The sequence below is a fragment of the Eptesicus fuscus genome, chromosome 23 (genome assembly GCF_027574615.1).
Source record: "Eptesicus fuscus isolate TK198812 chromosome 23, DD_ASM_mEF_20220401, whole genome shotgun sequence".
NCBI classification, from domain to species: Eukaryota; Metazoa; Chordata; class Mammalia; order Chiroptera; family Vespertilionidae; genus Eptesicus; species Eptesicus fuscus.
The window spans coordinates 15,086,925-15,112,016 of NC_072495.1; the positions used below are offsets into that span (position 1 = coordinate 15,086,925).

A 25,092-nucleotide genomic window follows, 5' to 3' on the forward strand; every position below is an offset into this window, starting at 1 on the left:
TACTTTATCGATTTTTTACAGAAAGGAAGAGAGAGGGATAGAGAGTTAGAAACATCAATGAGAAACATCGATTGGCTGCCTCCTGCAACACCCCACACTGGGGATGTGCCCGCAACCAAGGTACATGCCCTTGACCGGAACCGAACCGGGGACCTTTCAGTCCGCAGGCCGACGCTCTATCCACTGAGCCAAACCGGTCAGGGCCTGTTGGCAGCCTTTAGAAGCGGGGCTCTCCCTCCGTTCAGCGCGGGCCAGCTTTCCCACCTGTGAAGCAGGGGGGACCTTCCTCGTCCTCTGGACCTGCCAAGGGCAAGGGCTTTCATCGCTGTGCTCCTTCTACTTCGCTTTGTTCCAGGCCCCCTAGAGCCGACAGGCAGTATGTGTTTGTTGAATGAATGCCTGACCGACAAATGCCAAAGGCACCATTCAAACACGACCAAGACATGGTGGAACGAAGAAACCCTGTAAGCTATGACTTGGGGACGGAACAGTCCCACGGAGGCCCATTCTTCACGCACCTTCTGCTCTCTGCTCCTGAGGCGTTCTAAGAGCTTCCGAGTTATGTTCTCAACAGACAAGCCCTCCAGTGAGTCTTGAGCTGGTACTTCTCTGAACCCCTTCCCTGTCACCACTCTTAACACTTAGTCACATCCTGCCCTGCCTGCATGGGGGGCCTGCTCTGCGGCGGGATGACAAGTTTCCGGGGGGCAGGGGCTGGGTCTTACACATTCCTCTGAGGCTTCAGCACCCACCGGGCTGAAGTTCACACCTGGGGCTCAGCACACACTGTTCACCTAGGAGAGCGTCTTGCGGGCTGGGGGTTGTCCTGGAGGTGATTCCAGACTGTCAGCCTGGGTAGTTCCCAGGCTTGATTGGGGCGGGTGTCTGGGCCCAGTGAACTAGGGTCAGGGGCCTGATGTGGTTTCCCCTGGAGACAGGATGCCTGGCGCCTTCCCCTTCCCCAAGGAACAGAAACTGAGAGGCCTTCTCCAGGCCACGACAGGGTATGCAAAAGAGGGGTACGGAGGGCAGAGTTTGGGGGCGGCCGGTCCGGACGGAGGGCCAGGGCACTTGGCCCCTGTGCACTGGGGCGTGGGCCTCCGCCTTCCTGCCTCACTTTCCCGAGCGAGGAGGGAGGGAGGGAGGGAGGGCAGGCTCACCGCGTGGAGAGCGAGCGGAGCACCCTTTGTTGGGGCTCATTGTGCCCGGGAGGGTGTGCGGAAGCCGCGCGCGGGGCGCATCCATCCAGGCGCCTTGCTCAGGCAGCTCCGCGGCTCTCCCACCGCCCCTCCTCGGCCTCCGTGCCCCGACCACATCCCCACCCGCGCCATCGCTCAGCCCTTCCTCCTCCTCCTCCTCCTCCCGCCCTTCCTCCCGGGCCCGCCCGCTCCCAGTCCGCGCCCGGCGCTGTGCGCACGCGTGTCCGGCGCGTCCCCGCCCCGCGGGGCCCGGCCCGGCCCCCGCCTCCCGCAGGCTGGCCCATTCGCAGCCCGGCCCCGCGCCCGGGACGGGGACCCGCAGAGCGCAGCGCCAGCCCGTGCGCCCGCCGCGCGCCTAGCGGATCGGAGTCGCGGAGCCGCCCGCCCGCCCCGCCCCACCCGCCCGGGTGAGTACGCGCCGCCGGGACCGCGAGGAAGGGAAGCGCCGGCCCGCTGCTGGCCCCCAGCCCCGCGCGTCCCCGGGAGGGAGTCGGGCCGGCACGTGGGCGCAGCCGGGTCCCGACCCGGTGGGCGGCCGGAGCCTGGAACCCCTCCCCCGATTTTCGCGGGAAGCCCGTTTCTCTGGCTCTAGGAGGGCGCAAACGGGACGGTCCTCTGCCCCCGGAAAGTTTCAGCCCTCACCCTGCGCCCGGGCAGAGGCGCCCCGCCCTCAGCATCCTTGAGCCCCGGTTTCTCTCACAACTGCCCCATCCAGCCAGGAGACCCCGGGGGGCCGGCTTCGCTGGGGGTGACAGGCTGTGCTGGGTCGGTCCCTGCGCGGAGTAGCAAGGTCGCCACGCAGAATCAGTCCATAGGTGGAGGTTGCCCGCTGCAGGCTGGCTGTGCCGGGGACCCTGGGTCCACGTTGTGGGGGGGTCTTTGGGCCCAGGCCGCTGTGCTCAGAGCTCCCTGGGTGGTGGGCAGTGAGGAGGGTTGGGGCTGGGGAAAGGTGGGGTACTGCTGGCACACCCCCAGGGCTCAGCTGTCTGCTCTGAGTGCCCCCCTGGGGCCCCTGCCCTTAGGGACCTCCAGCCCGGAGCTGCCAACATGTCTGCCAGGACTCCTGCTGCTCGTCCATCCCCAGTCTTGGGGGAGGCTCCTCGGGGCCATGGGAGGCCTCATCGGCTGCTTTCCTCCGTTTCGCAGGCCGGGTCCCGACGGCCTGGCTTCGGGGGCTCCTTCCTGAAGGCTGAGGTGTATAGGCAGTGTGGGGGTGCTCACTGTGCATGCCTGACCTCCCGGCCACCCGCAGGCTGGCACCCCCGCAGCCTCTCAGGGAAGCCCGAGCCCTCCGCCGCCCGCCAGAGGGAGGCACCGTGTGGGAGCCAAGTTCAGGCGGACTTACTCTTTCAGAGCCCCGGGGACGGCCTGGCATGGGCCGGGCTGTCACAAGAGGCACAGACCAGTGCTGCCCTCCTTGGAGCTGTGCTCGGCCACCTGCCTCCCCCAGACCCCGCCCTGGCATGTGCCCCGGGGGGGGGGGGTCTTCAATGGGTCGCTTTGCGTTAAGTGCTTTGGAAGGTGCCTGCACCCAGGAAGAGGTCTGTGTGTGCGATTAGACGTGTTTCTCCCACACTTTCTCTCAAGGTTGCCCCTTATGCTAGAGAGGTGCCTGGGTGAGGGGGTGGGGGGTGCCAGCCGTTTGGTGCCTAGAAATGAACTTCTGGGGCTTTTTCTCTTTGCTGGGAGCTGGTCTGGACCCCGTTCCTTCCCCCCCGCCCCCCCCAACCGAGGTGGCCCAGGTCGCTCTGACCTGCTCCCTCTCTGCTCCTGGTCCTACGCCCAGAGCTCTCCACGTTTCACCCCTCAGCATCGGTGCGCTGCGTGGGAGTGCCTAGGCTGTGCCCTGGGCCCTGGGTCCGCCGAGGAGAGAGCCACAGCTGGGCCGGCCCCCCAGAGTCCAACTGGGCGGGAGCTGGGAGGGGAGTTCAGGTGGAAGGAGAAGTCGGGAGAGGAAGGGGAGAGTTGCCTGCTTGGGCTGTGGGCTGAGAGGCGGCTGTGGCTGGGGAGTGGGCTGCTGCTCCGGACAGCAGGGCGCCTCCCCGAGAGTGGAGGCCCAGGCCCAGGAGCGGGTGATGCTTTCAGGGCTGCCTCTCCCCCGCCCCCCCCGCCCCTCCACTCCTCAGAAACAGCCCTGGCCCCTCCGGCCCTTTTAGACTCGTAGGATCCAGTGTTCTGGGTGGAACCAGACGTCTGCTCCTTTCTGGAGTTGTGACACGTCCTGAAAGTGACCCCTGTGTCACCGGCAGGGACGGAGAGGCCAGGCCACTGTGTGCTCCTGCTAGACCTGGCCGTGGCGCAGCTAGCCACGCGGCCTGCAGTGGCCCGGCCGTGGGTGCCGCCCGGACCCTACCTGGGCTCGGGCTCGGGGTCGGGGTCACCTCTGAGAGGCGGCCCCACGGAGCTGTGACCTTCGCCTCTCCCAGTGGCTCCACGGTTCGCACCCTCCGTCCCGGGGAGGGGGGGTCCCTCGACCTCAGAATGGCACCGAAGCCCGGTTCCAGCCCACAGGTGTCCTGAAAGGGGCCCTGGAGTGTCCCAGGGCCAGGTTACAGACTGTGACCGAGGCTGCCACCAGAGCCTGGCCCAACTCCCAGACCCTGAGATGGAGGGAGGGCACTGGAGAGCGGGGCTTGTGGGGTGAGGGGTGGGACCCCCAGAAACCTTACAGGGCCTGTTCCCTCTCTCCTGACCCCGCAATGACCTTCTGGTTAGATTTCTCTGCAGCGCTTGCTGGCCACAGGGTCCTCTTTCCTTCTCCGGACTCGGGGCCTTGACCTGGAGCTTCCCGTGGCCTGAGGAGCTGACCAGGGGAGGCGGGTTTTGGTGGCTGTAGCTATGAGTCCCCCTCTCCCGCAGGAGTGTTCCCAGTGCCCCCCGAAGGAGGCCGCCCCTGGCCTCCGAATCATGCCCTCCCCCGTACCCCCTTCCCAGAGTGTGAGAGAGAGAGAGAGAGGAGAGAGAAGAGAGAGACCCTTGATCCTACAGAGGGAGGAAGTGGTCAAGTGCAACAGCAAGTGAAAGCGGCCGCGTGATGCCTGGGCCACAGGCAGGTGTGGGGCCTTCAGCTCGGCGCCCGGAGCCCGGCAGGCAGGGGCTGAACTCTGCCAAGGGGGTTGGCTGGGTTGGTTGCCTTTCGGGTTGAGGAGGGACACAGGTGTCCCGAGCTGCAGGTTCCCTTCTCGTCCTGGCCCCTCGCCTGGGACCGGGAGACCTGCCGCCCTGTCTCTGCCCAAGCCACCCTCCACGCTGCCCCGCGGACAGGCGATGTGCTTGCTCCGCCTCGGGAGCGCTGGCTGCGCCCCAGCCCAGCGGCGTGGAGGGAGCTGCTGCCCCGGCTGAGGCAGGCTCAGGCCGGCGAGGCCCTCCGTGGCCGCTGGGGCCTCCAGTGGCCGCAGCTTCACGCCAAAGCCCAGGTGGGCCAGGGCTCCGGGCTCTGCTTCCCTGGGGTGGGGCGGGCGGGGAGGACGGTGGTGGCCAGAAAGAGGACAGGAACCAGTTTGCATGGCGCTGGGCCAGGACACTGTCGTTTCTGCCTCGGGTCCAAACCGCCCTCCACCGTGCGGGTGCCGGGGCTGCCATGCCTGTGCCCGCGGTCTGTCCTGTGTGCTCGGCCCTTGCATCCTCCCCGGACACCCGTCCTTGTCATAAAAAGGGGCTTAGCCAATGCCAAAGGCCTTAATCACGTCTGCGTCCCGCACTAATGGAAAGCCGGGCCCCGTCACCTAAGTCACTTCCGTGCGTCACTCCCTGCAGGCCTCACGCGGCCCCTGCATTAAGCCCGTTTATAAATGAGCAGATGAGCTCGGGGAGATTACACGGCACGGCCAAGGTCACACAGCTCGTGAGCAGCGAGCAGGGCCTCCGGCCCAGGCCTGTTTCCAAACCCCGCACTTCCAGCCCGGTTCTCCGTTGCTCCCTGACCTCGTCTCGCCCTGTCCTGTGACCCACGAGGAGGCCGAGGCTCGGAGGTGTGAAGGGGTTTGCTCGAGGTCACCGGGTCTTCGTGACAGAGGGGGCCCGCAAGCCCTCCTGATCCCCAGCCTGGAGCTCTGTGCGCTGCCCGGTACCCCACATCTCCGCCTGCGCACCCAGGAACCCCATCCCCTGAGGCCAGCCCTCTCAGCTGGGCAGGGAGGACTCCCCTCCCGCATCCCCCCCTCCCAGCAGCCGGCCCCGCCCAGCCCCCACTCTCCACTTTCCCAATGGTAATTGCTTCCATCTGGTCTGCCCGCCGGCTCCCCTGCCTTTGGAAAGGCAGCGAGGCTGCCGCCCACAGGGCTGCAGGGCCTCATCCGGCAACCAGGGCAACACGTGGGCCGGGAGGGGGGGGTGCCCTGTGGGGTCTGAGCACCAACGGGCCAGGCGGCTCCTGGGGCCCGGCATTCCCAGATCCCTGCCAGGCCCGAGAGCACCTTTGCTCCCTGCGGCTCAAGGCCCCGGAGGCTCCTCCAAGACCCGCTGCTTCTCAGTCCCGAGGGAACTTCCCTTCTGCCCCGGGGAGGTTGCTCAGGTCGGGGAGGCCCAGCGGGGAGGGCCAGCAGGAGAGAAGTGGGGCCCGTGGCTTGTGCTGGGGACCCTGTGGTTCGGGGCCACGGGAGGGAAGTGAAGCGGGGTGCTCGTGGTGGCGGGGGCTGCCGGACCGAGAGCTGGGACAGGTGAGGGTGGAGCCCGTTTGGGTCCGTTGGTCCCAAGCAGCTGACAGCACGAGCAGAAACTTCCCACCGAGTCTGATGTAACTGCATCGCGGGCGCCCCTGCCTCCCTGGCCTCCGGGTGAGGTGGGCCGGGCAGGGGCACGGCAGGGCCCTCGGCCCGGGCACCTGGACGGCCAAGGAGCCTGCTTCTGCCCGAGGAAGGGCAAGCTCCCGATCGCTGCAGAAGGTCAAGCGCAGGCCGGTGACCTTGACGGGGACGCTCCGGAGGCCCGTGTGGTGTAGAACGGGCTGGGGGGATGCCTGCATTTCCCTCCCTGCGAGGTTCGCGCGTTAGCCTGAGCTCCGGGAACCTGTTGTGTTCACTGCCGTCCTCTCCACGCCTGGGAGGGTGTCTAGCCAGGAATCGCTCAATAAATATTTGCTTGATGAACGGATGGAAGATGGAGCTCGGGTTCCTGACTAGTTTTCCCTGTGTCCCTGCTTTGCCTCCCCTTTCCCTGGGGCGAAAGGACAGAGTGTCCCTTTGGACAGGTGAGCTGTTTGTCAGAGGAGGCCCCGCCCACTTCCCTTCAGACAATGGAGGGGCCGGCAGGAGGCCCAGGTGGGGCTGGCGGGAGTCCACCCCCAGGAGGGCATGCCCCTCCCCACCCACGCTGTGGTCAGCTGGTCACATCCCTGAACCCGTCACCCCTTCTCAGCCCACCCTTCAGGCCCTTGCACAACCGGGTCCTAACATCACCTCTTATCTCAGATATCAGTCTCCTCCTCCCTATTTTGGGCCAAGAAAGGCACCCTGGGGGTGGAGCCCTCTCTCAGGGGTGAGGGCTGGGGAGGGGGTTCACCCTGTTCTTGCTTCAACCCAAAGAGCTCCACTTGTATTCCTTTCGCACTGGGTTTCCACCTCAACTCCATGCGAAAGTGGGACAGAGGATTTTTATTTTTTAAATATATTTTTATTGATTTTTTTACAGAGAGGAAGGGAGAGGGATAGAGAGTAAGAACCATCGATGAGAGAGAAACATCGATCAGCTGCCTCCCACACACCCCCCACTGGGGATGTGCCCGAAACCAAGGTACATGCCCTTGACCGGAATCGAACCCGGGACCCTTCAGTCCGCAGGCTGACGCTCCATCCACCGAGCCAAACCAGTTTCGGCGGGACAGAGGATTTCTTGGCTTCATTATTATTACACCGAGTGGCCAGATTATCATGATCTCTGAACGCATAATAATAATCTGGCCACTCAGTGTATTTGTACCTCAAATGGGTACCAAACGTATTCTAGACTTTTGCTGGAGATCAACCACCTGTTTGCCCTGAGCTTTCTGTCAGCCCGTGCAAAGGGGAAAACTGATCAGGTGCACGATTTATAGCATCTTCGATATCAAATCAATGAGGTACTCAAGAGAAGTACACTGGGTGGCCAGATTATTATGCGTTCAGAGATCATCATAACCTGGCCACTCAGTGTATTTTAAATATATTTTTATTGATTTCAGAGAGGAAGGAAGAGGGAGAGAAACATCAGTGATGAGAGATCATCATTGATGGGCTGCCTCCTGCACGCCCCGCACTGGGGATGGAGCCCGCAACCCGGGCATGTGCCCTGATCCGGAATCGAACCGTGACCTCCTGGTTCATAGGTCGATGCTCAACCGGCCGGGCGGTTTCTTGGCTTTAAGGCGTGTGTGTGTGAAAGCCCGCATCTGTCCCAGCAGTACACTGCGCCTCCTCGCCTCCTCGCCTCTGCACCCACTGTCCCCCCAGGGGTGCCCTCAGCCTCCGGCCCCTGTTCTCTGAACGCTCCCTGACGAGCCAGCACACTGTCCCTTCCTCCTGCACTCCCCACGCCTGTGACACGAGCCCGGCTGAGCCCAGATGAGCCATGGAGGCCGGGGCGGAACCATTGGCCAACCACAGACAGGTGGGGGGCCGTGCTGGGGCGGCGACCGCCTTCCCGGAGACAGGGTGTGTCCCCTCCCCGGTGGCAGCCTCCACTTCTGAGCGAGAGCGTTCAGAGGACCCCTCCGTGCCCCGACCCCGTGCTCCACAGATGCTGGCTGTGTGTTCGATGGGACTCGGGGTGGGGCAGGGGATGGAGTGTCCACCCGCTGGCCCCGGAGGAGAGGGCGGGTGTGTGAGCTCAGGCAGGTCTGGCAGGTCACCGGTTTCTGTGAGCACATCTGCGCGTAGGGTTCTTATCGCCGCCCCGCCTCACGAGAGCGCGGTGCACAAATGAAACAGACATTCAAAGCTGGCAGAGGCCTCAGACCCCCAGGGCGGGACCCGACCGCTCCCCGTGCGGCCCGGCACCGGGCGCCCTCATGGCACCCAGCACCCGCTCAGGAGCTTTCTGTGGAACTCGCTGTTCAGGGTCGCAGAGTGGCTCTTGCACCAGGCAGGGGCCTGCCTGAGGAGTGAGTGGCCTGGTCTCGGCCGCTGCATCCCACCACCTGCCCCCACCTCCTTGCTTTCTCTGAGGTCCTGGTGTCACTTACCTGTCCGTTCTCCAGCCCGCAAAGACCCGGGTCGGCGGAGCCTAACGCCCCGGGGGCCGTGGCTGGCGTGGGACTGGGGACGGTGCCCAGCTGTCCTGCTGCTCCTGGGCTGGCTTTGTGGGGCTGAGAGGGAGCTCAGGGCTGCTAGGAGGTGTGTGTGTTTGTAAGGGGGCGGCCGACCCCACAGAGATGGGCTAGGTTGTTGGCCTCCTTCACCTCTTGTCCCCTCTTTGGTGCTTTTCCTCACTCCCCCCGTCCCCCCGCTTTTCCTCCTTTGATTCAGTCTCTTCCTTGGTGTCTGCCTCCTTCATTCCCTTGTTCTCCCCTCTCCCCGCCAGCCCTTCGCATCCAAGTTGTCCTGACAGTGGCAGCTGGACTTGGTGGACGGGGTGGGCGCCCTGCAGGGCTCGGGGCTCAGGGCACCTCCTGTTGTGAGCAGGCCCAGAAGTTTCTAGTGAGATGGCTCTTCTATCATTTGGGTTTGGGAAGGGGCACTGCCTGCCCAGAGTAGGAAGCGGAGTGGCCTGCAGCGCGGCGCCCTGGCCTCCCCACCTCCTCGGACACCTTCCTGGGCAGGAAGCGGGGAGCTTGTCCTGCAGCCGGAGGGGTCCCCAAAAGAGGGTCCCCAGGGGCTTTGCTGGCCTCTACCCTCTGCCCTCCCCCTCCTCTCTCCAGAGCTCAGTTCTTTCCCAGAGGTACCTGCTGGGATGGAGGAGGTGTCTGCTCAGACGCCTCCCAGGTGAGCACACACAGCGTGTCGTGCTTGGGCTGATGGATCCGTGTGTATGCGTGTGCGTGCACTGCGAGAGTGCGTGTGGATCGCGTGTGAGCGAACACAGGCGTGCGTCTCTGTGTGGACAAGAGCATGGTGCCCTGGTGGGTCTGCGCCCCCTCAGGCCTGTCCCCGGGCAGCCCTGCTCCAGCCCAGAGCTCTCTGTCCCGGCCGGCTGGCCTCCTGCTGTGATCCCACCCAATGGCTGGCTGATCCCTGGCCACCCATTAGGCTGCCTGGGGGCTCTGGGGCCAGCATTTGCCCCTCCACCCCCCAAATGGAGGCGTGTGGGGCTTCCTGCCTGGTGTCTCAACCCTGCCAAGGCGCAGGGAATGGGGAACAGCTGCGCTGGCTCGACCCGGCGCTGTATGGATGTGGTTTGACAACAAAGCTCCCTCTGTGTGTTCTCAGGCCCCTTACGTAACGGGCGGGAGACCGAGGGAGGAGGTGGGGATGGGGACAGGGAGACACCAGGACGGGTGGCTGGGAGGGGACAGGGGCTGGGAGGAGGAGGGGGAAGGGGAATGAGAGAGAGAGAGAGAGAGAGAGAGAGAGAGAGAGAGAGAGAGAGCGCGAGAGAGAGATCGGCCATGGAGAGGAAGAGCGGGAAGAGGAGAAAAAGTTTATCTTGACCCTCCAATTCCACTTCCAGCCGCCAGGTTGGGAAGGAGATAAAGTCTCTAGACCTTTCCAACCTTATCTATCGATGCCTTCCTTTCCCTCCTTGTGTCACACCTACCAGCCTGGACACACGGCACAGGGTCCAAGGGCCGGATCCCAGGACCTGGAGGAGAGTGAGGCCAAGTGGGGCTGGGACTGGCCTGAGAGTCCATCCGTAGCCCCACCAATGTGTAACCAAACACATTCTATAAAGATGGGAATCGTTCCTTTCCTTTACTGTTTTTTTTTTTCTTTAATTTATTGATTTTTTTTTTGAGAGAGAGAGAGAGAGAGAGAGACAGACATTGATTTGTTGTTCCACTTGCTTATGCATTCATTGGTTGAGTCTTGCATGTACCTTGCCCGGGGATCGAACCTGCAACCTTGTGTACGGGCGCGATGCTCTGGTCAGCTGAGCAGGGTCCTCCTTTCTTCTTGGTTGTCTGTTCCCTCTTCCCAGGCCCCGGGCCTGGCTCCAGAAGCCCCGCTGGCGACCCCTTCCTAGTGCTGCTGAGTGACCCGCTGCCCCCGCCCTGCGCCCTGTTGGGCGGCCCAAGGCCCCTCCTGCTCACTCACTCACTCACTCCCCAGCTCCAGACCCTCGCCCACCCCCTTCAGAGGCCCCTTGGTCCTGGGTCCTGCACTCTCTCCTCCCTCAGTAATCGGACATTCTCACCGTCACTACCGCTCCAGAACAGCTGGACTGGCAGGCCAGGAAGGCCAGGTGAGCTGGCCGGGCTGCAGCGTGTTCGTGGGGGGCAGGCGGTGCCCTGTGCCAGGGCCCCGGTCCCCTCAGCTCCTGGGTGAGAGAACACACACCCGGAAGAGGCCAGGAGGATGGCCGGCCTCCAGGTGGGGCCAGGGCCCTGTGGTGGCTGGGTCTCCTGGGTTTTCTCAGGGTCTGCTCTTCTCTGTGCCTCAGTTTCTCTGAGCCTCCTCCTTGGAAAGGATTGGATCCGACTCTCTGGGTGGTCCTTGTCCCCAGGCTGTGGTGGATGGACAGGGCGTATCCCTGGGCACAAGGTTGGTCCTGAAAGGGGGAGGGGCCTGCTGGCGACCCCAGGTTCTGGCACATGGCTTGCCCGCTGGCATGTCCTCAGTTAGATTTTTTAAAAATATGTTTTATTGATTTTTTACAGAGAGGAAGGGAGAGGGATAGAGAGTTAGAAACATTGATGAGAGAGAAACATCATTCAGCTGCCTCCTGCACACCCCCTAACTGGGGATGTGCCCGAAACCAAGGTACATGCCCTTGACTGGAATCGAACCTGGGACCCTTCAGTCCGCAGGCCGATGCTCTATCCACTGAGCCAAACCGGTCAGGGCCTCAGTTAGATTTATGGTATCTTCCCAGGGGGCATGCTGTCCACCCGGGCACTGCTCTCTGGAGAGGTGGGGCGGGCGAACCCCGATCTGCTGAACAAGCCGGACTGGACTGCTCCGTCCCCAGGCCCTGCCCCGCCCCGTCCCATCCTGCCCTTCCAGCCACCTGCCTGGGTCTGGGTCCTGAATTTGCTGAGGCCTCAAGGCTTGAGCCCAGAAGGTCTGGGCTGAGGCAGATGCCTGGGGGAGGCGCCTAGGGGTTTCCTGGATTTGTGAGGGGTGGCCAGGGAGACAGTCCCTGTCACCTGGCTCAGGATCAGGATCAGGTGCCGGACAGGCTATGAGGAGGGTGAGTGAGCCTGCGAGGGTGCTGGGCGGGGGTGCCCTGCACGGGGGCAGCCCCCTCTGCCCGCCCACAGCTACAGGCTGCCCTAGGACATTCCCCTGCCCGCCTGGGGACACCCCTGTGAGGCTGTGTCTCCCCACCTCTGCTTCCTCTCCCCCAGGTGCTCTTCCTGGGCGGGGGCAGGGCTGGGCAGACGGCTTCCCTTTACCCACCTTTGGGAGGAGATCCCTGCTGGGCTGGCTTAGCCCCTCCCAGCGCCTCTGGACGCTCCAGGCTCCTGGCTGGTAGCTCCAGGGACCTGCAGCCTCACAAACAAACTCTGCTGGAGCCGAGCTGATGGTTGAGGAGCGCGGTGGGCAGTGCCCTGCGCCGAGGGATGGGGGAAGAGAGCGCCCCGGCCGAGGGGGCCCAGCAGCCCCCAGAAGCCGTATGTTGGGAGTAGGGGTGGGAGGCAGGGAAGGAGAGGGGGTGGTGAGGAAGGTGTGCCTTGTGTGTGCAGGTGTGTGTAGAGGTTACCACGTTCCTGGGTTTCCAGTGTTTGTTTTGGGGTGCACGCCTGTGCTTGAGCCAGGGTCGGTGTGTTTGTGCAGAGCTGGTGGGTTTTTGACGCTGCGAGGGTCCGAGTGGCCCTCGGCGGGGCTGCCTGAGACGGGGCTGTGGGTGGGTGGGGCTCCTCGTTGCGACGTGGGGGCTGGGTGCGCCCGGGACAGAAGGGGCCTGTGTCAGTTCTGATAACCTGAGCATCAGCCAGCCTCCAGCCAGCCTTCCGCCGGCCCTGCCTGGGGCCCTGGGTGCAGCCCAGAGGGTGTGCACGTCCCAGGCAGGGCGCAGCCACTCCTCCCTCCCCTCGTCCCGAGCTTTACTGGGAAGAGAGTTCAGATGCAGCCGGCTCGTTGGAAAGCCTTCCTGATGTGACACCAGCTCAGGAGGGCCTCTTCTCGTGGCTTCTCTGTTCCCAGGGACCGGCTGATGCAGGAAATGGAGGTCTTGATTTCCCTTTTTGATGGTTTCATTTCTCTTCTAGGTACCTCGCCCGCCCCGCCGCCCCCACCCACATGCACAGCACCCCCTTTCCCTGTCCTAACCCGATTGGGCCCCTCCTAGGCATTCAGGAGGGGACCCTCCGCTGCTGATGCCCCGAGACCTCTTTGTTCCAGAATCACCACGGCAGGCAGTGGCCCCGCGAGGCTGGGCACAGGTCCCGGATGGAAGGGGGGGGAGGGTCAGTCTGCAGAAGTGAGGGTCCCTGTGGGAGCGAGGGGCCAGGGGAGGGGTTTCTGTGTGAACCCTGCTGCTCCCCTAGAGCCACGCTGCAGCCCATGGTGGCCAGGGCTGGAGTGGTAGCCAGCGCCCCTGCTCTGGAGAGGGGACCTCGCTAGCCGAGGGGACCTCGCTCTGGGAAGGAGGCACTGCTCAGACGAAGAGGGGGCTGCCTCTGGAGCCCAGGGGGGCAGTGCCCTGCGCCCCAGGAGCTGGGAGAGGGGTGCTGCTCAGCGGAGGGGCACAGCTCTGCCCTGGCGGAGGATCTGTGCCAAGCCCTGTTGGTTGTCTCCAGTGTGGCTTCCCCCGTCCCTCCCACTGCATGCTCCTCCCCACTCCAGCGTGTTCCCCGAGCCGGGCCAGGCTGGGGGACCTGGGCGTAGTGCAGCGCCCCTCCTCTCCCTGGGCAGCTGCGTGTGTCCCGTGTGGCGTGTGGCGTGTGGCGTGTGGCGTGTGGCCATGGCCCCAGGAGGAGAGGTGAGTGTGGTTGCGGTCGTGGGAGCAAATAGAAGCGGGGTGGCGGCCCCCGCCGTTGCTGGGATGGGCAGAACGCGAGGGGAGAGGGGCTGCCACGCACTGGGGGGGGGGGCCTTGGCCAGCACCCCACTCCTTCAGGGCCCGGGCCGAGTGCGGGCTCTGGGCCCAGCCTGGACTGAGGCTGGGCACTGTCAGTCCGGGGATGTGTTGCGAGACTCACATGCCGTCCAGAAGCCCCTCCTGCCCCCTGCGCTTCTCAGATGAGGGACTCGGTGTGGCCAAGAGGTGGAGGAGCTTGTGGGGGTCAGCCAGCCGGTGGCCAGCGTCCCGACGGAGCCCAGGCCGCTCGCCCGGGGCCCCTGGGTGGCAGAGGGCAGAGGCGCTGAGCCCCGCGGGCCGCTGGGTTTCTTCATCCCGGGCCCCGCCACTTTCCAGCTGCCCGGCCGTGGGACCCTTTGTCGAACCTCTCCGTCCTCCGGTTCCTCTTCTGTGAATCAGAGTAAGGCAGACTGCCCCACGGTGTTTCACCCATGAATGAGATCGTGCACGGTGGCTGCAGGTCAGCCCTGGGGTCTTAAACGTGAGCGCTGGTAGCGTCCCCCTTCACCCCCCCCCCACGCCCTCCCTCCCGATTTCTCCTGGGACCTTGGTGACGTCCAGGCTCCATCCGGGGTTGCCTGTGATGCCCTCCACCACCTGGCCCCGGTGGCCTCCCTGGCACCGCTGAGCAACCCAGCGAGGGCAGGTGTGGTTTCTGTGGAATTGACTCTGACCCTTCGGTGTTCAGTCCCGTCGGCCTTCCTTCTGTTCCTCAAACTCAGCAAAGCCTCAGGGTCTTCGCTCTCCTCTGCGTCCGGAACCTTCTCCCCTCCCCACCCCCACCCCACCCCCAGCCCCCCAGCATCTTTGCATGGCCTCCTTTCCCCCAGGCCTGACAGAACCGGGAGAGCTCCCTGCCCAGCCATCCCTGCTCCACTGTTTGTTGGCCTCATAACACATCCCATTGTCACATGAAATTACTCACTTATTTGCTTGCTTCTGATCCCTCCCGCCTAAGTATACAAGGCGGGAACACGGCCTGTTTCCGTGATTACCGCTGTGGGGCGCGCCCGCGGTCCCTGTCCACTCTGCCCTCTGCTCGCTGTCCCCGGAGGCCTGGGAGCCCCAGCCCACCTCCGTGGGGCAGGGCTGTCCTTCAACACGAGGAGCGGGTAGAGGAGGAGGGAGGTGCCCGCTGGGGCTGTCCTGGACCCACACAGGTCGGTGCTTGGGGTGACTTCACTTAGTTGACTCGCTGCCCCAGATTTAACAAATAAATATGAATGAGCCAACGGGTCAGAGTCAATTCCACAGAAACCACACCTGCCCTCGCTGGGTTGCTCAGTAGTTAGAGCGTTGGCCCACACAGACTGAAAGGTCACGGGTTCAATTTCCGGTCAAGGGCACGTACCTTGGTTGCAGGTCCCATCTCCCGCCAGGGTTGGGGCTTGTGCAGGAGTGATGTGTCTCTTTTATGTCAATTTCTCTCTCTCTCTCTCTCTCTCTCTCTCTCTCTCTCTCTCTCTTCTCTCTCCCTCCCTCCCTCCCTCCCTCTCCCTATCTCCTGCCCCCCTCCCTCCCTTCCACTCTGGGGAAAAAAAAAGATATCTTTGTGAGTTTCCACAGGTTGCTTCTAGACTCCCCTATCCCCACCCACTCCCCCTCCCCTCCCCCTGGCGTCTGCATACACCCAGATTTTTGCACTGGGCTGTTTTTTTTTTTTTTTAAGCTTTTAAAAAATATATTTGTATCAATTTTAGAGAAGAAGGGAGAGGAAAAGAGAGATAGAAACATCCATGAGAGAGAATCATTGATCAGCTGCCTCCTGCACGCACCCTACTGGGGATGGAGCCTGAAACCCAGCCATGTGCCCTGACTGGTAATGGAACTGTGACCTGGTTCATAGATCGATGCCCAACCACTGAGCCACACGGGCCGGGCTGCACTGGGCTGCTTTGAACTTGGCGAGAGGAGGGCGGATTAGACTGCTCTGCCCTGCGATGTGTTGCCAGGAGCTCCTACAGAGCTTTCCTATAAAGCAGAATTGGGGACCCTGTTGTGGGGCACAGGGTGAGCGGCTTGACAAGCAGAGGGAGGGCTGGGCTCACTGCCCACTCCCCCCAGGCCTGGCCGGGCACAATCAGTGCGCTCAACTGTGTCCAACTGTGCCAGGTAGCTACCCCTACCCGCCCCCCCCCGCCCCTATCCTCTACCTGTGGAGCAGGACACAGAGAGAGGGGAGACCAGCCCGTGTCCCCTGGGTCTGAGACGGGCAGTTGATCCTTCCACTTCCCCCTGATCACCATCCTCAGAACTCCTGATACCCGCATGTCCAACAGTTTCACCCCCATTGGACCCCACAGAAAACCCCAGGCCTGACAGGTGAGGGTCCCTGTCAGGGCTTGCTCAGAACTGAGGTCCCCGGTGTGTTCCTGCTTCCTCATTCTTCTTCCCTTTTTAGCGTGTTTTCAGTTGAAAGTGTGCCACACCCCCCCGGCTTAGAGAGTTACACACACCAAAGGGTGTAGGATAGAAAGAGAGGGTCTCTTCCGTTCCAGACCCCTGTCCCCAGGGCTTCCTTTGGGAGTGGTACCCTGTGGTTTTTCCTGCATCCTCCCAGATAGCCTACGGATGGACAGACTATCCACGTATGCATGTCAGTCCCTCGTTAAGGGCACGTGTGGAGCTCGGCTGCCGGGACTTGAGCCCCAGCGTGGGGCGTGCAGGAGGCAGCGGATCAGTGATTCTCTCTCATCCTTGATGTTTCTCTCTCTCTCTCTCTCTCCCTTCCTCTCTGGAATCAGTAAAAATGTATTTTTAAAAATCTGAACATAAACAAGAGCACATGTGGAGATGGCACCGAGCGTTGCTCTCCACCTGCCTTTTAAAAATCCAGAGGATGCTCTGGAGACCATGTGACCGCAGCCTGCCCGCATTTGCATCCTCTTCTCTGCATTTGCATCGAGGCCCGTCTCTGGGCCTTGATGAGGGCCTAAGCAGGTCTCTGCCCACGCTTTCAGGTTGTGTCCGCCTTCCGCTGTTACAAATAGGGCTGCTGTCAAGATCTGGGTAGAAAGATCTGTGCACATGTAAGGAAACTTTTCGGTGGGATCCACTCCCAGCCACAGAATTCCCGGGCCAGAGGGAATTTGGGGGAGATAATGCCAAATCGCCCCCCCCGAAAGATTGCCGGGTGGCACTTCCCCCAGGCCTGGCACCCCCAGCTCCGGCGGCAGCGTGGGGTCTGGCCTCTGGGACGTGGCTGTTAAGGGTGAAAAATGGTGTCTCTATCCCTCGGGAATTTTCCAGTGTAGATGAGTATCTTTTCCTATGTCCTGTTACATTTACCATAAGTTATGGCCAGTTCTTAAGTCTGTTTCTTGCTTATTGACTAGAGGCCCGGTGCACGAAGATCCGTGCAAGAACGGGCCTTCCTTCTCTGGATTCCTTCACCTTTGCTCTGGCCGGAGCCTCCTTTCTGCTAATGGCCTGGAGGCACCTTTCCACCTTCCACGCTGCCCAGAGGCCTGGAGCGGCTGGGGTGGTGTGGAACGCCTGCGTCCCGCCCCGACCTGGCCGCTCACTGCCTGTGTATGCAAACTCACCCACCATCTTTGTTGGGTTCATTTTGGGGTATAAACAGGCAAAAAGTATACTGTAGTAAATAGTCACTTAAAACATTTTTTTAAAAAAATATATTTTATTGATTTTTTACAGAGAGGAAAGGAGAGGGATAGAGAGTTAGAACATCGATGAGTGAGAAACATCCATCAGCTGCCTCCTGCACGCCCCCCACTGGGGATGTGCCCGCAACCAAGGTACATGCCCTTGACCGGAATCGAACCTGGGACCCTTGAGTCCGCAGGCCGACGCTCTATCCACTGAGCCAAACTGGCGAGGGCTTAAAACATTTTTTTAAATTGATTTCAGAGAGGAAGGGAGAGATAGAAACATCAGTGATGAGAGGGAATCATTGATTGGCTGACTCCTACACATCCCCCACTGGAGTCCGAGCCTGCAACCCGGCAGGTGCCCTGAGTAGGAATCGAACCCTGACCTCCTGACACTCAACCACTGAGCCACACCAGCAGGGCAGTAGTTATTTATTAGGATGGTGCGCTGCACATAATTGCATGTGCAGTACTTTTACACGACCGGCAGTACAATGGGCGTGTTTACGCCAGCATCACCTCACACGTGTGAGCAATGCGTTGTGCTGTGCTGTTAGATGGCTGTGATGTCACGAGGTGATAGGAACTTGTCAGCGCCATTATAATCTGACTGGGAGCCCAGCACACGATTCGAAATCGCGTGGCGCCGTCCACCCTCGAGTCGCTGGTCCGGCCCTGCCTCGTTCTCTGGCCCTTGAAGCAGCCGCAGCCGCTGCTGATCAGGCCCTCCCCCAGCGCAGGCGCGCAGAGGCCCCTGCCGCCCCGCCCCCGACGCTGCGTGCGCAATCTCCTCCTGTCCGGTCGACACGTTACGGTGTCCTGGTTAATTAGCATATCCCTCTATTATATATATAGATGGCACCATGGTTGTATGTGTTGTCCGAAAAGTCGAAAATTCATCATGCGTTGCATGGCTGTAATGGATCCATGCTTATGTGTCTGTTGGCAACACTTCGGAAGATTGACATCTCTTTTCGGGCTTACCCAACTTGATACATCTGGCGTGATTTCTTCCGTTTAAATGGCTGCATGATATTCAGTCGTGTGAATGTGCCACAGTTTATTCAGCCACCCCTCCTGGACACATAAGACATGTCCATTCTGTCCTGTGCCCAGTGCTGTGACAGGCATCCTGAACGGGGGCACGCATACAGGGGTGGGGTACTCTGGGCTGTGCCTGCATGTGGAATTGCTGGATTGTAACGTGTGCAAACTTCAGCCCTACGGGGTATTGTGAAGTGCCCTTCCAAGCCTTTATATCCATGAACACCCGCCAGCAACATGCAAGAAATGACACGTCTGGTCTCATCTGCCTTCCCCGGTCACTAGTGAGTTTGAACCACGTTTTGAGGTTCCCAGGTTTTATTTAGTTAAAAAAAAAAATCCATTCAGACATGTCTAGCAAAGAACATGTTAGTAATCAGAGTCATTTTAAAATTATGTACACATCCCTGGTTCATGAGAAAATGTTGAACAGGGTAGTACTCTGATTTGAAAACTAGGTAAACGGAGAAGGCTATATCAAACTATTATTGATAAGTTAGCTTCGTTATAGCTGGGATAGTGAGACGATAAATTCTGCTTGGGGTATAAATGAAAATATTAAACTTAAACATGCAGTAGTATCCATACATTCATCCTTTCTCTGTATGTTTCCTTTCTTGAGTTCATATTTTGTTTTATTGATTTTTAAGAGTTTGTTTTTCAGTTACAGTTTCCATTCAATATTATTTTGTATTAGTTTCAGGTGTACACAGCCTAGTGGTTAGACAATCTTATCCTTTACAAGTCCCCACCTGGCCCCATGCATAGTTGTTACAATGTTATTGACTGTATTCCCTGTGCTATACTTTACATCCCGTGACTATTTTGTAACAACCAGTCTGTGTTTCTTTCTTTCTTTTTTTTTAAAATATATTTAATTGATTTTTTTTACAGAGAGGAAGGGAGAGGGATAGAGAGTTAGAAACATCGATCAGCTGCCTCCTGCACACCCCCTACTGGGGATGTGCCCACAACCAAGATACATGCCCTTGACCGGAATCAAACCTGGGCCGAAACCGGTTTGGCTCAGTGGATAGAGCGTCGGCCTTCGGACTCAAGGGTCCCAGGTTCGATTCTGGTCAAGGGCATGTACCTTGGTTGCGGGCACATCCCCAGTAGGGGGTGTGCAAGAGGCAGCTGATCGATGTTTCTCTCTCATTGATGTTTCTAACTCTCTATCCCTCTCTCTTCCTCTCTGTAAAAAATCAATAAAATATATTAAAACAAACAAACAAACAAACAAACCTGGGATCCTTCAGTCCGCAGGCCGACGCTCTATCCACTGAGCCAAACCAGTTAGGGCTCGGTCTGTGCTTCTTAATTCCTGCACCTCCCCCCCCACCCTCCGCTCCCCCATGTCTTTTCATATTCCTTTGGTGTTTGAGTTTAATCTGTGAATGACCTTTTCCTGTCCTTTATTTTCTTTGCTTCCTTGGTCCTTTATGGATTGGAAGGAGTACTGACTAGCCCACGTATTTGTTGAGCCTATGCCTGGTGTCAGACTTCCAAGGCCAGACCTCTTACCCACCGCACCACGGTCCCTGCCTGTGGCCGACCAGCTTTGACATCATCTCTTCTGCTGACGGGAAACTGCCCAGGAGAGGGGTCTGGTCAGGGGCCTGGGCACCATCTCTAGGAGATGCTGCCCTGGGAAAGAGAGGAAGTAACTTCTCCAGGGTGGCCTCCTCCCTCTCCCCACGACAGCATGCACCCTGAGTCTGGCCAGTCCTTGGGGTCCGCCTTAGTGCAGAGCACAGTCTGCCTGGCAGTGACCCCCTCTCTCCCTGGGCAGCCGTGTGCGTCCCGTGTAGTGTTTGCATTGGATCCAGCTGCCAGGAGCGGGGAAGTGGGTGCCGGTTAGCCAGTGTCATGGCTGGACTTGCCCTTGTTGTTCTTACTACAATTATAAGAGGTTCTTCAGCAATATTTACTTGAAAAAAAAAAAAAAAAGGTTCATTCTTTACTAGAGGCCCGGTGCATGAAATTCATGCACGGCAGGTTTGTGTGGGGGTGTCCCTCAGCCCAGCCTGCACCCTCTCCAATCTGGGACCCCCCGGCAGTCAGACATCCCTCTCATAATCCAGGACTGCTGGCTCCCAACCACTTGCCTGCTTGCCTGCCTGATTGCCCCTAACTGCTTCTGCCTGCCAGCCTGATCACCCCCTAACCACTCCCCTGCCAGCCTGATCGACGCCTAACTGCTCCCCTGCCGGCCCGATTGCCCATAACTGCCCTCCCCTGCCAGCCTGGTCGCCTCCAACTGCCCTCTCCTGCAGGCCTGGTCCCTCCCTCCCCTGCTGACCTGATCGCCCACAACTGCCCTCCCCTGCTGGCCTGGGTCCCCCACAACTGCCCTTCCCTGCAGGCCTGGTCCCTTCCAACTGCCCTCTCCTGCAGGCCTGGTCCCCCGCAACTGCCCTCCCCTGCAGGCCTGGTCCCTCCCAACTGCCCTCCCCTGCTGACCTGATCGCCCACAACTGCCCTCCCCTGCTGGCCATCTTGTGTCCACATGGGGGTGGCCATCTTGTGTGTTGGAGTGATGGTCAATTTGCATATCACCTCTTTATTATATAGGATAGGACCTGGAACTGACACTGCACAGCTGGGGCCATGCAGCGAGGCTGTGGGGTTGGGGTGGGGAGACCGGGCCTGGGGTTCTGCTTTAATTGGGGTTGAAGGTTGTCAACATAAGAAACATTTGCACCTTCACCTTATTTTATTTATTGCTATCAAAGGAGGAGGCGTAAGGGAATTACATGAAACCCATTGGTGGTAGATCAGGGAGGCAGGAGAAACCAAAGCAGGGAAGTCTCTGGGGTGGGATATAGAGTAAGGCAGGCCCTCATTGGTTTAGCGCAGTGGATAGAGCGTTGGCCTGTGGAATGAAGGGTCCCGGGTTCGATTCCGGTCAAGGGCACATGCCCCAGTTGCAGGCTCGATCCCCAGTGGGGGGTGTGCAGGAGGCAGCCAATCAATGATTCTCTCTCGTCATTGATGTTTCTATCTCTCTCTCCCTCTCCCTTTCTCTCTGAAATCAATAAAAATATATTTTTTTTAAAAAAAGAAGAGTAAGGCAAGAGACACATACTTCTTTTATATTGGTGGGTACAGGATAGTTAGCAGGTAACACCAACAGTGAGGGGTTTTGTGGCCTCTGCTCTGGTGCAGTAAGGGGTCCAGTCAAGCTTTCCTTGATACATTGATTGTATCTCTGCAGGAGTATTAATGGGGGCTGGGCTTTTGGATTGAGCTCCAAGGGGCTGTCCTCTCCAGAGTCATATCAAACCCTTTTTTCTTTTGTTTTTGTTGTTGTTAATCCTCATCCCCTGGAGGATACGTTTCCATTGGTTTTTTTAGAGAGAGTGGAGAGGGAGAGAAAGAGGGAGAGAAACATCGATGTGAGAGAGACACATCGATTGGTTGCCTCCCATACAGGGATTGAGCCTGCAACTGAGATATGAGCCTTTGACCAGAATCGAACCCAGGACCCTTTAATCCTCGGGCCGACGCTTTGTCCACTGAGCCAAACCGGCTAGGGCTCATCCAACCCTTTTACACGCCTCGGTTTCTCTCCCCAGCTGTCTAATAGAGCCGAGAGGACTCGGAGCGCCAGGTAGCCAACCTTTCTAGGCACGTCCCCAGAGGAGTCAATCATTTAACTACAGTTGAGTTGGAATCCCCTCTGGGGCTCCTGCACATCTTGAGGAATATCCTCTGACACCCCTACCGAGATTCTTCGTCACCTAATAATACCCAAGATTCGAGTTGGAGGGAGGAGGTGCCCCTTATCTTCGGAGCCGAATGAGTTCAGGCTCTTACTTACTCCGCAAAAAGATTTTGTTCAGACTCTCAGCAAGCAGTTCCAATTGAATCCCAACGTTAAAAACCAGCCACTCATTTTCCTCCTGTCCTGAGTTTTTCAACTCTTACCTTTAGCCTGGATTCTCTCAACCCTTCACCATGAACTCCACCTCGAGGATTTTTTTTTTTTTTTTAACAGCTTCAATAAAGTTGGGCCTCTTACCTTAAAAGAGGGAGATTCGAGATGCTAAGAAAAATTCACCCAAGCTCACCCGAAGCAAAGCGAGGAGCGGGTGGGGCACGGTGGGCCGCTGCTGGTACCTCGCAGGGTCTGGGTCTGCCGGGTGGTCCTGGGTGGGTGTCTCTGGAATCTTGCTGCACGACACCAAGTAAATGTCGATGGAAGGAACCTTTGCGCCTGTAAAGAATTTTTATGAGTTCGTTGGAGCCAAACGGGTAACAACGGCCTGGATGTAAAATCTCCAGAAAATGCTGCGGAGAATGGCAGTTTTTCACCTTTTTTTTTTTTTTTTTTTTTTTTTTTACAGAGAGGAAGAGAGAGGGATAGAGAGTTAGAAACATTGATGAGAGAGAAACATCGACCAGCTGCCTCCTGCACACCCTCCACTGGGGATGTGCCCGCAACCAAGGTACATGCCCTTGACCGGAATCGAACCTGGGACCCTTGAGTCCGAAGGCCGATGCTCTATCCACTGAGCCAAACCGGTTTCGGCTCACCTTTTTTTTATACATTACACTCAAAGGAAGGGCAGAAGGGGGTTCTATGAAATCCGTTGGTGATAAATGAGGGAGGCGGGAGAGAGCAGAGCCAAGCGGGGACATCTCTGGGACTGGGTAAAAAGTAAACTGAGCACTTCTTTTACAGCGGTGGTTATAGGAGAGTTAAGACAGTTAACAATGAACACCGTAGCAATAACAAGGAGGGGTTTTGTGGTCTCTAGCAATAACAAGGAGGGGTTTTATGGTCTCTAGCAATAACAAGGAGGGGTTTTATGGTCTCTAGCAATAACAAGGAGGGGTTTTGTGGTCTCTGCTCCGGGGCCAGTTGGTGCCCTGAAGTTCTGGGAAAAGGAAATTGCCCTGGCATATTCCAAAGGTATGTTATCTTAGATGCAAAAGGGCTACAGACGCGCTCCTTGAAGGTAAAGATGCACCTTCGTCAAGGAAGAGACTGCCCTAGGTATGGCGATCCGCCAGGACTTGCCTTGAGTTGGGAATTTTTATGTTCAGACCATCCTATGTGGTCACTCTCGGCCTCTTGAGTTTGTAGGGCCGCCGTGCAGGCCTCCCCTGAGCTTGTCAGGTTTAGGATGTGGCTCCTTTTTCGTCCACAGGGGTTTCAAGAACTTACTCTTTGTGTGTGTGTGTGTGTGTGTGTGTGTGTGTGTGTGTGTGTGTGTGTGTTTTAAACCAGAACAGGAATTGTGCCACCAGTCGTTGAAATCCTTAAGACGAACTGCGACAGCTGCCCTGGCTCTTGGCGGCTCTTCCGGCCCCTGGCCCCTTGCATGTCCAGGCCTTTGCCACGAAGGGTCTCGGATGTTTGAACTTGATGAGACGTCTGTTCACGTTTATTCTGCTCATTTGCTCATTCGTTTATTCATTTAAGTATTTGTTGATGACCTGCCATGTGTTTGGCATGAAGTTTGGTGCTGGAGACCCTGGGGGCCACAGGAGGTCCCCGCTTTTCTCGGGATGGGAGGCAGTGTGGTGTAACTGCTACGAGGGAAATGAGGGTGACGTGGGGGACAGACCAGGGGGGCAGGGAGGCTCCTGGATGGGGGTCTGGGACCCTGTGCCGGGAGGCAGCATGGGAGGGAGAGTGGCCAGGACCAAGGGAGGCTGGGGAGGGAGGTCTGGGCTTGGGTCACAACAGTGATTCCAGACCCCCCGACATTTACACTGCCGTCAGCTCCTGCCCTGACATGTGAAACTTGGCGCTGACCCCCGCCTGGGCCTGCCTCCATTCTCAAATGGGGTCAGTGTGTGCATGGGGGCGTGCAGGCTAAAATGCTCCCCTTTAGGAAGGGAAGGTGTGTAGGAGGTGCTGGCTGGGCCTCGGGTTCTCCGGATCGTCTCGGTTCAGTGCGTAGGGTACGTTTCTCAGTCCCTGCGCTGTGGGTCACAGGACAGGCTGACGGAAAATCAGGGCGCTGTTGTTTTTTTTTAAAAAAATACATTTTTATTGATTTCTGAGAGGAAAGGAGAGGGAGAGAGAGATAGAAACATCAATGACGAGAGAGAATCATTGAGTGGCTGCCTCCTGCACGTCCCCCACTGGGGATCGAGCCTGCAACCTGGGCATGTGCCCTGACCGGGAATCCAACTGTGACCTCCTGGTTCATAGGTCGGTGCTCAACCACTGAGCCACGTCAGCCGGGCCAAGGGTTTGTAAAGATGTTGTAATTCACCCCTTATGCTTCCCGGTTGCAGCTTGTGGATCTCACTTAGCCCTGAAAGGGAGCGCTGCTAACAGTTACCATTCGCCCAGCACTTCCTGTGGGCCTTGCCTACTCTGCCTCGTTACCCCCACAGCCAGACCGCGGTGGGGACCCTTTACGCCCGTGTCACAGGCTGGGAGGTGGAGGCTTCGGGATGCCAAGTAGCTGCCCCACGGCCACACACCTGGCAGGTGGCAGAGACCGGGTTCAGGCCCAAGTGGCCCGTCCCCTGGCACAGCTCCTGGCCAGCGGAGGAGAGAAGGCTCCGGAGAGGAATTTCTACGTGACCAGCTGGCCAGCCCAGACCTGGCGTCTGTGTGGGCCTGGGCAGGTGTGGCGTGCCAGGCAGAGTCAAGGGCCAGCACTGGGCAAGACGCCAGGGTCAGGAAGAGGTTGGGGCTGGGCCAGGCGGCCGTGTCCCTTGAGCTGTGCCTCCACACCCAGAGCCCCTGCTGGGGAGCGGGATGGAGGGAAGAGAGGGGACTGACATGGGGAGCCCTCGGGACCACGGCCTTTCCTCGGGCACGTCAGCCCCCGGCAGCCCTTCTGACGCGGAGCCCGGGAAGCGTGCGGAGCTTAGTAAGCGCTCGGGTGCTCCCGCGGGACCCCGGATCCTCCCTTGCCCAGCGCCGCCCGATAGAAATGGAGTGGGAACCACACATGCAAGCCACATGTGTCCTTTTACATTGTAAAACATGCTAATTCAGCCCTGGCCGGTTTGGCTCAGTGGATAGAGCGCCGGCCTGGGGACTGAAGGGTCCCGGGTTTGATTCCAGTCAAGGGCACGTACCTCGGTTGCAGGCTCCTGGCCCTGGCCGGGGGTAGGGGGGAGGCCACCAATCGATGTGTCTCTCTCACGTTGATGTTTCTCGCTGTCTCTCC

General features: G+C 59.3%; 1 protein-coding gene across 5 annotated transcripts in view; it reads left to right on the top strand.

The window, feature by feature from the left end:
- Window positions 1-1,494: 1,494 nt before the first annotated feature.
- ST3GAL4 (ST3 beta-galactoside alpha-2,3-sialyltransferase 4) overlaps window positions 1,495-25,092 on the top strand; it is a 42,111-nt gene continuing 18,513 nt past the window's right edge. For 4 of the 5 annotated variants that reach the window (XM_054712734.1, XM_054712735.1, XM_054712736.1 and 1 more), the window contains exon 1: window positions 11,867-11,883. The gene's annotated coding sequence lies outside the window, so the exon portion shown is untranslated. Of the gene's footprint in view, window positions 1,607-11,866; window positions 11,884-25,092 lie in introns of those variants that run through there. The other variant, XM_054712738.1, reaches the window with a different exon arrangement.